This window comes from Lynx canadensis, chromosome A1 (genome assembly GCF_007474595.2).
Source record: "Lynx canadensis isolate LIC74 chromosome A1, mLynCan4.pri.v2, whole genome shotgun sequence".
In the NCBI taxonomy this organism is placed as follows: domain Eukaryota; kingdom Metazoa; phylum Chordata; class Mammalia; order Carnivora; family Felidae; genus Lynx; species Lynx canadensis.
Window position 1 is genome coordinate 82,388,158 of NC_044303.2, and position 17,348 is coordinate 82,405,505.

The 17,348-nt window shown below is 51.8% G+C and overlaps 1 long non-coding RNA gene across 1 annotated transcript; it reads left to right on the forward strand.

Annotated features, from left to right (window-relative positions):
* Positions 1-7,138: 7,138 nt before the first annotated feature.
* On the forward strand, positions 7,139-11,675 carry LOC115513237. The gene is made up of 3 exons (XR_003968643.1): positions 7,139-7,218; positions 9,268-9,435; positions 11,125-11,675. It is a non-coding gene; the product is annotated as an uncharacterized LOC115513237 (long non-coding RNA).
* The last annotated feature ends 5,673 nt before the right edge of the window (positions 11,676-17,348 follow it).

The window sequence follows — 17,348 nt, forward strand, 5'->3', positions numbered from 1 at the left end:
CAGCGCACCTCTCGTGGGAGGTCAGTGGGGAGAGGAGCTTGCATTGATTTGCTCACACGACAGACACAGGCGAGCCTTCGTGAAGCACGGCCCATGCATACAGCAGGCAGGGAGGTCGCAGGTGGAGGCAGAGCCTGGCCCGTGCAGGAGACACGCCAAGGAATAGCCAACGACACCCAGGAAGTGGGCGGGTCGGAGCGCCTGGGGGAGGCGCAGGGGCGCGGGGCTAGCAGGTGCTCAGTGGACAGAGGTCAGCGTGCGGGGCGCCTCCTCCACAGCCCCTGACCACAGGCCCTGGACGTGGTGCAGCAGAGTGCCCCTGGCGTCGCCCTCGGAGCATGAATCCGTGGTTGGAGTGGCCAAGCGCCAGACCCCAGGCAGCGAGGCAGCGAGGCTTTGCAGCTTCACGTCCTGTGGGAGAGCACAGAGGCGACCGGCATCTGCTAAGGACACAATGTCTCCTGGGCCCCAAATGGTCCTGATGTGCCGGAGCCGAGGGTGGGGAAGGTGAGGCAGGCTCAGGAGCAGCTGCAGGGCACGTATGGCAGCCCTGGTGCCGGGAACCCATGGGCACAGGCACGGTAGAGCTGTGGCCTGGGGTGAGGCCAGGGCCCCCCATCGGGCATGTGCAGGTGGTGGTTCCTCCGGGAGACCGGCAGGGACAGGCGTTCGAGGACACTCGTGACGGTGAAGAAGGAGAGGCCAGGGCAAGCGGGCTCTGTGGGGTGGGCGACTGCTCTGGTGTCCAACTCTGGAGCTCTTGCTGGCTCCCCGGCACCCCTGGGGCATTGCTGCTGCCCGGCCTTGGCCTGAGGCCTGAATGTCGGGAGGCCCTTCCACTCCACCCAGTCCAGATCCCGTACATCTGTCAGCCGAGACCCCAGAGCCCCGTGCTCCTCCTCTGTGATCGCAGCCCCGGCCCCGCCATACGTCCTCAGCCATCTGGGAAATTGCTAGCACCCCGCCCACCCGGGGCCACGGCTTCAGGACGCCTTGTGCAGCTGCACCTGCGCCAACACTTGGCTCCAAGACTGGCGGTGGAAAGTCTGTGCCCCTGTGCTCGCAAGATGGATGGAGAAATCAGCTGGGTCCGTTTCCATCATCTCATCCAGGAAGAGCGAGGCCTGCCTTTCCCTGAGAGCAAGCAGGGCCTGGTGTCCTCACTGCTGTCCCACTGGTGTCCTCGCTGACGTCCCTCGCCTGGTGAGAGGAGCCCTTTGCTTTGCTGGGTTTAGGGATGGACGGTGCACATGAGGGATGTGCTGAAGGGTCGAGCGGCTGTCGGCCGATGGCAGGACCCCGGCCCCATCACCCCAGGGGCTCGTGAGGGCTCCAACTGAACCCTGACCCTGACCCTGCTGCCTGCAGAGCCTGCCCACACCTGCCTTTGCAGCATGAAGAATCAAGAAACACTGCATGTTGTTTAGGAATTTGGGGGAAACACGCCTGGGGAAGGCTGGTGGCAGGCCCTTCTAGAGGAGCCAGCTTCACCCACATCCTCTGTGCTTGCAGTGAGGACACTTGCTGCCTTTACAACCTCCTGTTAGGGCCACTGGGCGGCTCAGGTCACAATCTCAAGGTTCATGGGCTCAAGTCCTGCCTTGGGCTCTGTGCTGACAGCGCGGAGTTGGGATTCTCTCTCTTTCCCTCTCTCTCAGCCCCTCCCCTGCTGGCTCGCTCTCGAAATACGAAAATAAACATTAAAAATAATAAAAAATATATAAACCTCCTGTCAGAAGCTGTTCCTCACATTCAGGCCATGTCCGTGTCGTCTGCGTAGGCGTGGTCGCCACAGGAAACTATGAGGCTGCCAAGGCGCCCCTGCCTCCCGGGCCCTGCAGAGTTCACCACGTGCTCGCTTCCTTCCCTGAGGCGCGAATGCTCTCGCAGAATCGCTACTTGCTGTGGTCTTTTTCTCGACCACGTTTCTGACTCATCCTGATGCGGAGTTTGATGCAGACATTCTCACTGCCCTGACTGTCCCTGCCGAGAAGACACTGCCAGTGTCACCTCCAGTTTCCCAACATTGTCCCGTGGAATAGTTTGGGAAATGCTTAGCCAGGGAGGAGGCAGGGGTTCCTCATGCAAGGTGTCGGGGATCCTTGACTTTGGCAAGCAGACACAGAATTGCAGCTGTGCGTGCAGGTGCGTGCCCAGGTGTGTGCACAGGTGTACATGCAGGTGTGCGCCCAGGTGTGTGCATGCAGGTGTGTGCCCAGGTGTGGGCTCAGGTGTGCATGCAGGTGCTTCTCAAGCAGCCATGTCAGTGTTTACCTGGAGGCGGTCAGTCTTCATGAGTCACCTCCTCCACAGGAAGCCCCCAAACCACAGAAGATTCTCTGACAGCTTATCTGAGATACTAGTTCTGAGGCAGGGGTAAAGTGGCCTAAGGAGCGACCTGAAAGCACGTGGCCTTGGAAGGGGGTCCTTGAGCCAAATCTGCGGTGTGTGTGGCTGCAGTGCAAACCCGTCAAGACATTACGCAGGGGCCTGTGTTGCCCAGTGGCTTCCGCGAGTTTAGAACTGAGGACCGTGCAGCGTGGCCCTGTCCAGACCGAGTCCAGACCCAGTCCAGATCGGTTGGGGATGGGGCCCAATGGCTAGTGTCTCTAACAAGCTGTCAGGTCATGTAGCAGCTGCTGCTGGTCCGGGAGCAGGCGTGAGAGACAGCAGTCCAGCCCACGGTGCCCTCGCTGGGCCTTCGCTCACTGCACGTGTAACCCCAGATGGCGAAGATAGAAGTCTCTGAGCCAGGAATAGAGTTGGGAACAGCTATTGCTGCTGTACTGGGCTCCAAGGACCACTGAACAGCGTCTCCAAAAGAGACCTCTGGTGGAGAAGGCAGCCCCCGGGGCAGATTGCAGCCACGGGGGTGTGCACACCCAGCCAAGAAGGTGCTGTCGTGGGACCTTTGGTTCCATTTTATACATGAGTGTCATGCGTGTGTTGGCCAGAGAGTTTGAAGCTACTGGTGTAAGGAAGAGGGTTCAGGAGGGCAGAAAGTGGGTGCTTCCTGGGGCAGGGGGTGGCCATGGGGCCCCGGGAGCAGCTGGGGGAGCTCAGGAGACCCTGGCTTCCAGCACCTTCTGCCCCGACTGGACACCAGGTGGTCACCATGGTGACTGTCCAGAGCAGAGAGGGAGGCTGGGTGCTTTTCAGGGAGTGCCCGCATGTCCCGTCTGGACTAGGGTGCCAGGGTGCAATCTGCACACTGGGGGAAACACCAGGTGCCAATGCGAAGCCATGGAACTGGAGTCTGTTTTGAGTACCCAGGTTACTTCATGATTTATGAATAAAATAAAGTGAGATCTGGAGAAGTAACCCAAGAACTTAGCGTCCTACACTGGGGAGGTGCGGTGGGCATGGGGAGAGAAGAGAGCGTTTACGAACAAAGGGCTGCCTTACTTGAAAATGAGGTGTTTGAAAGGGGGGCGGTCACTTCAAGCGATGCGCAGAGACCTGACGTGCCCGTGGGAGTGTCCCGTGGGAGGCGCTTCTACGGCCGTGCGCTGCTAGCCCAAACCCGCTTTCAGGGTGCCAGAGTTGCCTTAGCACGTCTCCCTCACATGGGGAGCTGGACAGTGTTTTCAGATGTGTTTCCTCACCTAGATTCCTTTCCTTCCCTCAAAATGGACTCCAGCGTCTCAGGATGGATCACAGTAGCCCGGAGGACAGAATCGGCCTGTGCGTCTTTCTGATGTTGTACAAAAGCCAGGGCCCTTATGAGAATTCTTTTTGCCAAGAAGGGAAAAGGAAGGCACATTTGCAAAATGAGGCAGAAGTGAGAGAGCAGGCGAGAAGGAGGCAGTTGGTGGGCCGGGGAACAGTGCGTGGCACCCTCACAAAGGACCCCACGTCCCCGTGGAGTAATGACTCGGGACACTGGCCGTGACCTGCACACCGGGCGGAGAGGAGAAAACCCCAGGAACAAGAACACTCCCAGGAGTCTGGTGGATGGAAACGGCCTGAAGATAGGCCTGCTGCAGGCAATGGATGCCCGGTCTCAGCCCCCGGCCCGTGGGCCAGGGTTCCTGCCATTCTCAGGGACCGCGGGGTGCTGCCTGGAGAGCAGGGCGGTGCGGGCAGTCCCTTCCCGGGGCCAGGCTCGCCTCCGAGTTCTTTTGGTAATTGCCGTTTTCCCGCCAAACCTTTACCTGAAATGTGAAAACTAGACATGCGTCGTAGAGAAAGGAATACGCGACGTCAACGGACAAAGATGGACACAACCTGGTAGGATCAGAGTGGGGCGCAATCAGAAATGACCGTTGGGTGACAGTTGGCAAGATGTCGGGCCTCACTCATGGTTTGAGGTGGTGAAGCCTGAGCCGGCCAGCTCTTACGTTGCTCTAACGGAGCTGTGCCTTCAGCGAGGCCATGCGCCCTCCATCAGCGAAGCTGGGACCCTGTCAGCCTTGGCACCAGCACTGGGAGCCAGAGCGAGGCAGCGGGGGGAGTGGGCCGGGCATGCTCCACTGGGGTCGTCACCTCCATCTGTGCCGCAGACTTAGTCCTGACCGCGCTCTGCATTGCCACCCGACCCCACAGACCTCCAGAAGTTTCCTGCCGCAGCACCACAAGAGTGAAATTTCATGGCTGCACGAAGGAGAGTGGACGACGCCCTTTTTCAGATTTCCAAGTCCACGCCTCTTCCACAGTCTTTTCCAGAATCTGAAGAAATGAGAGGGCCATCCGTGCGAGCTGACATTCTCCCTCCTCTCACAAAAGGAAAGCAGCAGGTGTGTGGAACATGACTGTCTCTTCGGGTTTTGATCTCACACGCTCCCATGACGTTTTGTGGGACCACAAACAACTCCGTGGCATTGCCATGCGTCTTGAGTGGCAGGCACCGAAAACCCACAGCTCCACTTCTTCTCCTGGGTATCTTTGACCCACTTAGCAGTTCCAAACTACCTGCATTTGCCATTTATGGCAGAGTCTAATTTCACGTCGCTTAATGCTGGTGGTTTTTGATTGTCTTCTGTACATATTCTGGTCCGACCCCCACAGCTGGACCAAATCCCCAAGAATTGAAACCCCCAGAGGGGGAGACAAGGCTAAGGGTGCCGCTCTTTGCCAGGCCACTGAGGTGACCAAGTATGCCTGTCCCTGTCCTAGGTTGAGGAATAGCATGGCAACTTCATTAGGCCCGGACCCTCGCTTCTCCCATCTGGTCGGCTCCAGCCTCGGCGCACTGCCCGGTGAACCTGCTGGGCTCGGCCCACGTCAGCTCGGTTCATGCCCAGAGGCTACGTGCTGTGTCCGTTCCTGCCCCTGTCCTGCCACACCATCCCATTGCAACAGGGGTTTTAAAAAATATAAGCCAGGGGCTCCTGGGTGGTTCAGTCGGTTGGGCGTCCAACTTCAGCTCAGGTCATGATCTCACGGTTTGTGAGTTCAAGCCCCGTGTCAGGCTCTGTGCTGACAGCTCAGAGCCTGGACCCTGTTTCGGATTCTGTCTCCCCCTCTCTGTGCCCCTCCCCTGCTCCTGCTGTGTCTCTGTCTCTCTCAAAAAATAAATAAACATTAAAAAAATTAAAAAAAAAATAAGCCATTTAACCTAAAGGCACTGCCAGTGGCCACAGAAGGGACCCTGGCAGCAGCCACACGCGTGGTGACATAGGAGAGAACACTTGTGCCCACACTCGTGCCAAGGAATAAATACGTGAGCACCTCCTCTTCCAGGAGGACCTCCACCAGCAGGTAGTGGGGGCGGGAAAGAGAAAGCCGCCACTGTTGGACACTAAACCAGAGGGGATAGTGTGAGCATATGGCAGCATAGCCAACCCTGAGTCGTCTGGCCAGACAGACTCCCATTTCTCCTGGGAGAAATGTTTTCACCTTGCTGAGGGAGCCCACGCAGCAAGTGTCCTGCGCAGTCCGGCACCAACCATACTCGGAGGCTGGTGGGCATTCCAGCTCCTGGGTACCGGCTGGTTTGCAGCCCTAATGTCGCCTCCTCTATGATGCTCATCCACATCTTCCGATTTACTTAAAGTCAGCAAACTCTTTCTCTTGCATGGGACAGTCTGTGTGGACGTGCAGACCAACCGCTAGGGCACAGCCTGAGAACGGCCCTCTGTAGAGAAGTGTGCACGCCAGAGAGCATTGGGCTGTTCCCAGAGACATGCAACAGAACCCGTGGAGGGAACAGAGGAGCAGAAGCAGCTGGCTGGAGACCCAGATAGTGCCCTGTGTGACGGGGAACCCAGAGGTGTCTGCGCTGGAACATCAGAGCGGAGGCTGCCTGCTGGAGGGCAGGATGATGCCCCAAAGGTTTTGTGGGAAGGACTGTGTCCCCAGCTGGTCTAATCCAGTGACTGGTATCCTATAAGAAGAGGGACATTTGAACAGAGACAGCGGGACCTACAAAGGGAAGAAGGCAAGTAGCAGAGAGGGGGTGATGGGACACCACGGCCCACCGTCAGCCCGGGGGAGGCTGGAAGAGGCAGGAAGAACTCTCCCCTAGAGCTTGCAGAGGGATAGCTGGCCAGGGACGCCTCCATCTGGCACCCTGGCTGGCCTCTAGCCCTGGGAGGAACTAGATTTCTGTTGTTCTACGCCGCCTGGTTTGTGGTGCCTTGCTTCCGTGGTCCGGGGACACTGACACAGGTTTCTTGTGCCGGCTCAGGAATGAGGACTCGCTCTGGTGTGGCTGCAGGGCTTCGTGAGACACTGTGTAGCACGACCAGGGACAGCCCTTGGGCCGGTCATCTGCAGGCCCAGCTGGAGAAGCCCCGCCCACCCCATGTGGGTCTGAGGCTGTGGGACCTGGCACCTGTGCTGCCCTGGGTGGGGCGGGGCTTCGGGCGGGGCGGGCCTTCCCGGTGAGGAGAGGGCCTCGGCCGGGGCGGGGCTTGGAAAGGGGGTGGGGCTTGGCCTGGAGTGGGCGGGGCTTCGCGGGGCGGAGCGAGGCCCCAGTAGGGGCCGGGCTTAGGGCTGAGCGGGACCTGGGATGGGGGAGGGACAGTGGCGGGGCCTCTAGAGGCACGGGGCTTGGGACGGGGCTTCGGGTGAACGTGGCAGGGCTCGGATGGGGTCTGGGCCTCGAGCAGAGGCGGGGCCAGGGTGGGGTGGGGCGGGCCGGATCCCGGCTGGGGGCGGGGCCGGGGTCAGGAGACTGGGGGACCCCAGGTCCCGGGGCCGGTGGGCCGGGCCTCCTTGGGGCCGCTCCGCGCGCCAGGCCCCCCCAGACCAGAGCCCGTGGCAGCCGACCCGCAGGTGAGCGCAGGCGGGCGGACGGTGAGCGCGGTCGGCGCGCTGGTTCACCGGGTCCCCCCACTTGGCCAGGACGCCCCTATGCTTCTGCCGCCTTCCCCCCCTACCACCCCAGGCAGGCGGTTTAGGAAAAGTTAGACCCAGTGACAGAGCCCAAAGTTGTGCGTTTCTGCGGGTCGAAGTGTGTGCGCGGGGAGGTAGGTACATGGGCGGTGGCGGACAAATGAGCAGGGAGACGATGAACGTGAGTAGAAGGTCAGAGGTGGACAGAGGACGGTGCGCGCCCGCGGATGGACTGGGATGGGTGACAGGTGGACGGCAGACGGCGGCCTGCCAGCACGCGGCCTGCGTACGTACGCCCAGCCGCTGACCTCTGGGCCCCTGCGCACCACTCACCGCGCGCACAGCACGCTCGCGGTTGATCCGGGGCTGGCTTGGGCTCGGACAGCCAGCACTGCGCCCAGGAACTCGCATTAGAGATTCTCACGTTCCTCGTTTTAGAGTGGGCCGTGTTGCGGCTGGTGGTCAGCGGCAGAGCCGGGGGGGGGGGGGGGGGCGGGGCGTCTAGGAGGCCGGGTCCTGGACTGTAGTGGGGTGTAGCTGGGTCTCCGTCGATCCGCTCGGAGGCCTGAGGCCGCAGGGGTGGGGCGGGCAGGTGGGCGGGGCCGCAGGAGCAGGAGGCCGGCTTGCGCCTCCGGTGTAAAGTTGTGATTCCTGCTGTATATAGACTGTCCCTTGCGGCGTGAATTAAACCTCTTGGAATTAAAAATGAAAATCATTAAACACTGGTTAGAAGCGAACGCGGCATGTGGCTTCACCAGAGTGGGTGTGGGAGGCAGGAAACAAGCCCAGCGCTCGCTCAGCGCAGGCGGAGACTCCCACGGTTCTCTTCTAGTGAGAACACATGACTAATAGCATCTTACTTTATTATTGTATTTGTGGATTTAAAAAGGCACCTCTATTTCCCTCAGTGGCTTAATGCTCAGAGCACTTTTGGAAATCCCTGGGAGTTCTCTAAAGGAACTTCAGTGATCTCTGCTCTAGGCCCATGCCAGGCAAGGAATTTTCATTTTGTTCCACAAGGTTTGTGATAAAATGTGAGAGTTAAAAAGAAGAGGGAGGAGGAGCAAGGGGAGAGAGAAAAGCTATTACGAAATAGCAACACTCTGGACCATCACGTTTCCACCTCAGCTTCAGTGATGTTGGACATTTGCTCCTCCTTTAGCCAATGTGCTAGTGTAGGCTGCTGTGCAGGGTTCAGATACCTGCTGCTCGAATTCTGGTCCCTGGTCAGGGTTCAGGTTGGTCTAGAATTGAGGTCAGGGCTCTCGGCCCTCTCCAACACACGTCACGATCTCTTACCTGCCACAGAAACAGCCACCATCAGTCACGTGTGGGAGGGTGGAAACACCAGTTGGGTCTGGGTCTGTAGCCAGGTCTGAAGGGACAGTTGCTGACAAGAGAGAGGGGCCTCCTGCTCACAGCCTGGGGCTCCAAGACCATTGTCAGCAGGCCTGGTTGGGGGGGGCACCCCCACTCACCAGCCCTGCTGGGTCCAGGGACTCTAGTGGCATAATCTACCAGCTGCGATGTGGACAGAGTGACACAGGGCAGATGAGTTAGAGGTTCCCTGAGAAACCGTTTTGCATCCTTACTGTCCTGCTGGGGGTTAGGTGGGTTAGCATTCACGTTGTTGTTGCCGCCTGGACCATTGCAAATCGGAGAAAGGGAGAGAACACTGGGCTCTGCTTGGTTATGGGAGGTACCACCCCTCCCCCCAGCCCCACCTGACCTTGACCTGGTGCCCCAGCTCCACTCCCCAGCACAGCATCTCTCAGCACCAGCTGGAGTGGCCCCCGAAACGGGTCTGCTCTCCACTGGTTTCCAGTTTGGCTCCATTGTGGCCTTCTCTTCCTGCGTCCCCAGCAGGACAGGTCTCAGCTCTTTGAGCCAACAGCCCCCGTGACACCCACACAGGCCCCCAGGTTCTGGGCTGCTCCACGGCGCAGCCCGGGGCTGGCCTGCAGAGGGCATTTCCTTTCTCCACTGCAGATTCCTCATCAGCCAAAGGAGCTCGTTAGAGGGGACAGTTCGCCGCCGCTGTGGGGAGTCTTCCCTCCTGTAAGGACACCAAAGAGGAACGGATCACACGCTGGAGGCAGGCAGTGTCGGCAGAGAGGAGTCTCACACCCACGCGGGGCAGCAGCGGCTGGGCAGCAGGTGGGCCTGGGGGCTGCTACCCCTCTGAGGTCAGAGCCTCGGATTCCTGCAAGCAAGCTCTGGATGCAGGCCTGTGGGTTTTGAACGTTGGCAACGTTCTTTGCTTTTTGTTTTGTTTTTCCTTCTTAATCTTGGATAGGGCCAACCGTCAGTTTCCAGCCTTCGTACTAGGAGACGTTTTCTGGATTTTTAAAACTAAGATTTTGTTTTATATGTTTATATGGAAATATAGAAAATACCAAAAAAGGGAGACCGTTATTAAGGGAGTCACTGCTTAATAAAACCATATAAAGTAAGAAGGGAAACAGTCCCAAGGTCTCCTTCGAGTCTCTGGTCTGACGGAAGGATGGGGACCGAGGAAGAGAGCAGGGCCAACTTAGGCTGAAATGGTCCCAGAGGCCAGAGTGTGCAGGGCCGAGCGGGCGGAGGTCGGGTTAAAGTAGCAGAGATCTCTTGGGCGTTGGCCCTCAGGTGAGAGCCCAGGTTAGTCACGACCTTTGTCTCTGCAGCAGCCGCGCTGAGCTCTGCTTGACTCGTTCCATTTGTCCACGGAACATAATTACTAGTGTGACCTCACCCCATCGAGGACAGACATCTCCCCAAGTAGCTGCTCCCCCATGGTTGGTGCTTACCGCCCTCTTTACCCTTTCCCTTTTGTTTCCTCCCATACATCCTATGTACACGTGTGCTTTTAGTCTTTTCTTGTTCTAAACTGCGTGAGCAGCATACGGTGTCATGTGTGTGCGTGAGGGACGCTCGACTTCACTCATTTTCACAGGTGTTTCTTACTCTGTGGTGGGGTACGCCTCACTGTTTATTGGGACTCCTGACGCTGGACATTTGAACCGTGTTTGGCTGTCAGTGTAAACACTGGTGCTGAGCATGCCCCCCGGGACACACTGGGAAGTGGCATGGCTGGGCAGTAGCGTGTGGAGACGCTTCACCTAAGAAAATAACGCCAAATTATCCTCAAAAGTGATGGCATCAATTTACACCCTACTTGCTGGTCCACAGACTTTCCAATACTTGCTCTCGTCAGACTTCATAAGATTTGCACATCAAGTGAGAATACACTGATTTCTGTCTGTGGCTGGCCTTCATTGGCGTTTCCCTGACAGTTAACGAGACTGAGAATCAAATCCCATGTGCACGTACTGGCAAACCTATGATACTGTCTCTGCCAAACCGTGAGCAGAGCAGACCCTTCCCTTTACTTAATTCTTCTTTACTTTTTGTCGACTCGTGTGAAGAAGTCTTATGTATTTTTTTCGTTAGATTTATTCCTAGGTAGTTCACATTTTTTGATCTCTTGCTAAATGGCATTTTGAAAACCTTTTTATTGTAGTATCACATACGTACATAAAGGGTGAAAAGACCAGGAGTTCACAGCTTAATGAATTTTCACTGAACCTACACCCAGATCAGGAAGCACAACCTTATCAGCACCCAGAGCCCCCCTTCTGTCCCCCCACCCCCCGTGTCCTCTTGCCCACAAGTAACCACAGGCGACCTGGGTTCATTTGCTCGCTTGGTACTTTATAATAATGGACTCATACAAGATGCAGTCATTTGTGTCAGCTGACTTTTGATCAAAGCAGCGTGAAGGATTGGACCCAACTCTCGCCTGTGGCCACAGACCTTCCTGCCAAGTGTGACTCCATCACAGCTTTCCTTTCCTTTCTACCGCAGGGGCGCCCAGCAGGTGCCACCGGGGCCATCACCCACACTGCTCCTGTGAGCGTCGCATAAGATGCCTCCTGATGGACATGCACCCTCACCTTTCTCGGGTACATTCTGGGACTGCAGTTGCCGGATCACAGCACTTGAACGCTTGACTTCATTAGAAAATGCCGATCAGTTTTCCAAAGAGAGTTTAACATTTCATGCAGCAGGTATGACAGTTCCAGCTGGACCACATTTTGGCCAACAGTTCTTATTATCAATCCCTTGGTTTTGGGTGTGAAATGGTACCCTACTGTGGTTTAATTTGCATCTTCCTCACTGCTAAAGAAGTTGTGAACATTTCACATGCTTCTTAGCCGTTTGGATTTCTTCTTTAACACAGTTAAACATAGTTCAAGTCTTTTGACAATTTTAACAGAGTTCTTTTGGTTTTACCTATTGATTTGGCATTGTTCTTTGTATATTCTGGATACGAGTTTTTTATTAGATCTACTGTTGGGGTGTCTGGGTGGCCTCGGTCATTTAAGTGGCCAACTCTTAATTTCAGCTCAGGTCATGATCCCACGGTTCATGGTGTTGAGCCCTGTGTCGGGCTCTGCACTGGCAGCTGGCAGCGCAGAACCTGCTTAGGATTCTCTCTTTCTCTCTCTGCCCCTACCCCCATCAGAATAAATAAACTTAAAAAGAAAGATATATCTACTGTGAATATTTTCCCCAGTCTATAGATGTCTTTTTAACTTGCTTTTGATGAGTGAGAGTTTTAAATTTTGATAAAGAAAGAGAGAAAGAAAAGAAAGAAAGAGAAAGAAACGAAGGAAGGAAGGTATAAAGATTGGTAAGAAAGAAATGAAGCTTTCTTTGTTTGCAGATTACATGATTGCCTATGTAGCAAATCTGAAATAGTTGCCAAAAAATTCTGGATTTAATAAGCAATTATAACAAGATTACAGGATACAAGGTCAGTATACAAAAGTCAATCACTTACCTCTATACCAGCAATGAACAAGTGGAGTTTGAAATAAAAAAACATAATATCAGTTACATTAGAACCCCAAAATGAAATACTTAGGTATACACTTAACAAAGTTCATGTGTAAGATCTGCATGAGAAAAACTATAAAACTGATGAAAGGTAATCAAAGAACTAAATAAATGGGGAGATAGTCCATGTTGATGAAACGGAATTCACAACGTCAGCATGTCGGTTTTCCCCAGCTGTCTCTATAGATTGAATGCAATCCCGATCAAAGTTCCAGCAAGTTTTTGTGCAGATATTGGCAAGCTGATTCTAACATTTATATGTACAGGCAAAAGACCCCATAGCCAATACACTATTAAGGGAGAAGAACAAAGTTTGAGGACTGGCAGTGTCCAACGTCAAGACCTACTGTAAAGCTACAGTAATCAAGACTGTGTGGTATTAGCAGAAGAATGGACAAATAGATCAATGGGACAGAATACAGAGCCCAGAAATAGACCCCATAAATATGTGCAGCAGATTAGCATAATGAAAAGATGCTCCACATCACATGTCATTAGGGAATTATAAATTAAAACAAAGAAAAACAACAGTGAGATTCCAGGGCACACCTGTTGGAACAGCCAGAGCCTGACGCTGACAACGGCCGTGCTGATGAGGACACAGGACTGTCATTCACTGCTGGCGGGAAAGGTGCAGCCGCTTTGGAGGACGGTTTGGCAGTCACAACACTAAACATACTCTCACCATACGCCCCAGCAACCATGCTCCTTGATATCGACCCAAATGGGCTGAAAACATGTCCGCACAATAATCTGCATGCGCATGTTTATAGCAGCTTTATTCATAATTGCAAAACCCTGGAAACAACTAAGACATCCTTCAGTAGATGAATGGATAAACAGATTGTGGTACACTGGAGGAAACTTACTTATTGCTAAGTGAAAGAAACCAGTCTGAAAGGCTATGTAGTATATAATTTCAAGTATGTGACATTCTAGAAAAGGCAAAACTGTAGACAATAAAAAGGCCGATGGTTGCTGAGAGTTAGTGGGCAGGAAAGACAGAAGCTGTTTAGGGCAGTATCAGTATGATTCTATAATGGTGGACACATGCCATACATTTGCCAAAACCATAGAATGTCCAACACCAAGAGTGAACCCCAACATAAACCATGGACGTTGGGCGATCATGCTGTCAATGTAGGTTCACTCACTGATTATATCAAAGGTACCACTCTGGTGCAGAATTTGGATAGTGGGAGGCTGTGTGCAGGTGCAGGGCAGAGGGTATCTGAGAACTTTCTGTACTTTGTGCTCAGTTTTGCTATGAACCTAAAACTGCTCTGAAAGTGAAATCTCCCCCCATCAAGTTTTTAATTTCTTCCAAAATAATGCTGAAATTTTGACTGAGATGACATTGAATCCATAGATTAGTTTGGAGAACACGGACAGCTTAACAATATTGAGTCGCCCAATCCCAGAATGTGATGTATACCCAAAGTGTTGGGTCTACTTTATTTATTTTGTAATTTTTTTAATGTTTACTTATTTTTGACAGAGCATGCCTGTGGGGGGAGGGGCAGAGAGAGAGGGAGACACAGGATCAGAAGCAGGCTCCAGGCTCTGAGCGGTCAGCACAGAGCCCAATGCGGGGCTCAAACTCACGGACTGTGAGATCATGACCTGAGCCGAAGTCAGTCACTCAACCGACTGAGCCACCCAGGTGCCCCCTGCTGGGTCTACTTTAGATTTTTTAAAGCAGTGTTTATATATTTTTTTTCTATAGGACTTTGCACATCTAAATTAACTCCCAATAAATTGATATTTTTCATGCTATTTTAAACAATATTAAAAAAAATTTTTTCCAATAGTTTGTTATATAGAAACATTGATTTTATTGCATACATAGAGAGAATTGATTTTATTGCATATAGAGAGAATCTGCCACACTTACTAGTTAGTTCTAGTAGATTCCTGTGATGTTCCACATATGCAATCACATCTAAGAATAAAGACAGCTTAAGTTCTTCCTATTCAATATTTATGCCTCGTAATTTCTTTTTCTTGACTTATTGCATTGGTTAGAACCTTCTGATTAATGTTGAATAGAATGGGATTTTCTCCCAACTATTTTGAAAGTTTCAAAATACAGTGAGGCTGTAAAATATACACCCATATCTAAACAGTGTTTACCATTTTGCCATATTTATCCCCCCTCCTTTATCTCTCTCCTGCTCCTGCCCCTCCTCTGCCATCTGAAAGACACACACACATTTTTTTCCTGAACCATTCAAAAGGAAAGTACTGGCATGATCATGCTTAGTAACTCAGTTTACCACCATGCCTCTCCTAAGAAAAAAGATAATCCCCTCCACTATCACAATACCATTGTCACACCTAGCAAAATAACAATGTCTTCTCTAATCTAATATTTGGAACATATATAATCTTCCCCAATTGTGGCCCAAATTGTCTTCATAGCTTTTTCAAAGAAAATAGTTTTATTGAGATTATAATTCATGTGCCATCAATTCATCCATTGAAAATGTACAAGTCAATGGCTTTTGGTATATTACTAATTTCTAAAGTTGTGGTAAAATATACATCATAAAATTTGCCATTTTACCTTTTTTAAGTGTACAATTCAATGGTGTTAATTAAACTCATATGTTGTGCATCAATCGCCACCACCTATTTCTAAACTTTTGCATCACCCAAAACAGAAACTCTGTAACTATTAAACAGTTAACTCCCCATTCTCTCCTACCTTCAGATACTGGTAATCACTAATCTACCTTATGTCTTTATTAGTTTGCCCATTCTACACGTTTCATGTAAGGAGAATCATACACTATTTGTCCTGTTGTGTCTTATTTCATTTACCATAATATTTTCAAGGTTCATCGGTGTTGTAGCATGTGTCAGAATTTAATTCCTTTATATGGCTGAATAATATTCCATTTTGTATATATATACACCACATTTTATTTATGCATTCAGATGGACACCTAGGTTGTTTCCACCTTTTGACTATTGTGAATAATACTGCAATGAACACTGACATCTAACAGATATCCGTGTGTGTGTGTGTGTGTGTGTGTGTGTGTGTGTGTGTTGTTCTATTAATGTGATGTGTTACATTGATTCTCTTATGTTGAAAATTTTTTTGCATCCCTGGAATAAATCCCACTTGGTCATGGTGTATAATTTGATTAAAGATATGAGTATAAATCCAAGAAGCTTAATTAACTCAAAGCAGGATAAGCTCAAAGAGACCCACACTAAAACACATTATAATCAAATTCAAAGACAAAGACAGAGAATCTCAAAGCTATGAGATGTGACTCATCACTTACAAGGGATTCTTAGTGAAACTAAGAGCCAATTTGCCATCAGAAGTCATGGAGGCCAGAAGGCAGTCGGGGACATACTTGAAGTGCTGAGAGAAACAACAACAAACAACCTGCCAATCAAGAATTCTGTATCCAGGCGCCTGGGTGGCTCAGTCGGTTGAGCGTCCGACTTCAGCTCAGGTCATGGTATCGAAGTTCATGAGTTCAAGCCCCGCGTCAGGCTCTGTGCTAACAAACAGCTCAGAGCTTGGAGCTTGCTTCAGATCTGTATCTCTCTCTCTCTCTCTCTCTCTCTCTCTCTCTCTCTCCCCCTCCCCTGCTCATGCTCTGCCTCTCTCTGTCTCTCAAAAATAAATAAAATGTTAAAAACAATTAAAAAAAAAAAGAATTCTGTATCCAGAAAAACTGTGCTTAAAATATAAGGGAGAAAGTGACATATTTCCAGAGAGACAAAGCAGAAAGTTTATTTGCACTAGAGCTGTCCTCCAAGAGATGCTATAGAGAGAGGTGGGATAGAAGGAGCCTAGACACAGCCAGAGGCCCCAAAGACCCAGGGTGAGGGGGAACACACGGGCGAATTATTGTGTTCTTGGTTTGTAACTTCACCTGTTATTTCCTACCTGATTTAAAAGACAAATGCACAAAAATAATTATAAACCTACCTATTGAGCAAATCATGTATTCTTATATAATGGATTAAACTCACCCATCAAAAGACACAGATTGGCAGAGTGGACCACAAGCAGGGTCCAACTACATACTGTCTTCAATCTCAGGACACACACATGTTGGAAGTGAAAGAATACAAAAGGGTCTTACTTGTAATTAGTAACCAAAAGAGAATGGGGTCACTACACTAATTTCAGACAAGACAGATTTTAAGTAAAAGTTGTTACAAGAGACAAAGCACATTATATAATGATGATAGTAATAATATGCTGCCCTTGTCTCCTGTAACAGTGATAAAAGGGTGAGTTCACAAGAGGACATAACAATTATAAGCACATAGATATACACACTAGGGGCACCTGGCTCAGTCAGAAGAACGTTCAACTCTGGATCTTGGGGTCTGTAGTTGGAGCCCCACATGGGTATAGAGATTCCTTAAATAAATAAAACTTTAAAAATACATATACTGTATATGCACACTAAACATTTGTGCTTCTAAATAAACAAAGCAAGCATTGACAGACTTGAAGGGAGAGATAGGCAGTTCTACAATAACATAGGGGCATCCATACCCTGCCTCCAAAAATGGGCAGAACCAACAAGAACACAGAGGTCCTGCACCAGCCTATAGACCAACTGGACCTAGCTGACATGCAGAAAACTCAACCCCAAAACAGCAGAGCACACATTGGTCTCAGGTGCATCTGGATCCCTCTCTGGGGTGAGTTCCCTGTAGACTGTCTACACCACGGGGGACAGCAGTGCCCGGAGAGTGTCAGGTGAGCCTGGGTCCCTCTCCAGGGTGAGGTCCCCGCAGACTGTCTACACCGCAGGGGACAGCAGTGCACAGAGACTGTCAGGTGCACCTGGGTCCCTCTCCAGGGTGAGGTCCCCGCAGACTGTCTACACCACGGGGGACAGCAGTGCACAGAGACTGTCAGGTGCACCTGGGTCCCTCTCCAGGGTGAGGTCCCCGCAGACTGTCTACACCACGGGGGACAGCAGTGCACTGAGAGTGTCAGGTGAGCCTAGGTCCCTCTCCAGGGTGAGGTCCCCGCAGACTGTCTACACCAGGGGTGGGGGTGGGGACAGCAGGGCCCCAGGCTCACGTAAGACTCTTCACTCCACTGCTGTCCCACACTCTGGTTCTTGGACAGATGGGAGATTTGAGCGGGACGAGACTGGAGGAAGGAAAAAGAGGTGAGTTACTTTCCAGCCGTCAGGGAA